The sequence below is a fragment of the Morone saxatilis genome, unplaced genomic scaffold, assembly GCF_004916995.1.
Source record: "Morone saxatilis isolate NCDOM2014 unplaced genomic scaffold, NCSU_SB_2.0 Contig7, whole genome shotgun sequence".
Classification (NCBI taxonomy): Eukaryota; Metazoa; Chordata; class Actinopteri; family Moronidae; genus Morone; species Morone saxatilis.
The window spans coordinates 20991183-20991433 of NW_023340246.1; positions in this window are offsets into that span (position 1 = coordinate 20991183).

Below are 251 nucleotides of genomic sequence, written 5' to 3' on the forward strand. Positions count from 1 at the left end.
GGTGCCGCCGCGGAGCCAAGCGGCGGGAGGCGGCGCGGCGGGAGGCGGCGGTCAGCTGCCGCCCGCCACCGCGCGGAAACCGGCGACCTGCGTGGATCACGAGGCGGAAAACTTCAACATGTACTGCTACAGCTGCAAGGCTCCGGTGTGCGTGAAGTGTCTGGAGGAGGGGAAACACAACAAACACGACGTCAAACCGCTGGCTGTGATGTGGAAACAACACAAGGTGAGAGAACACACACACACACACA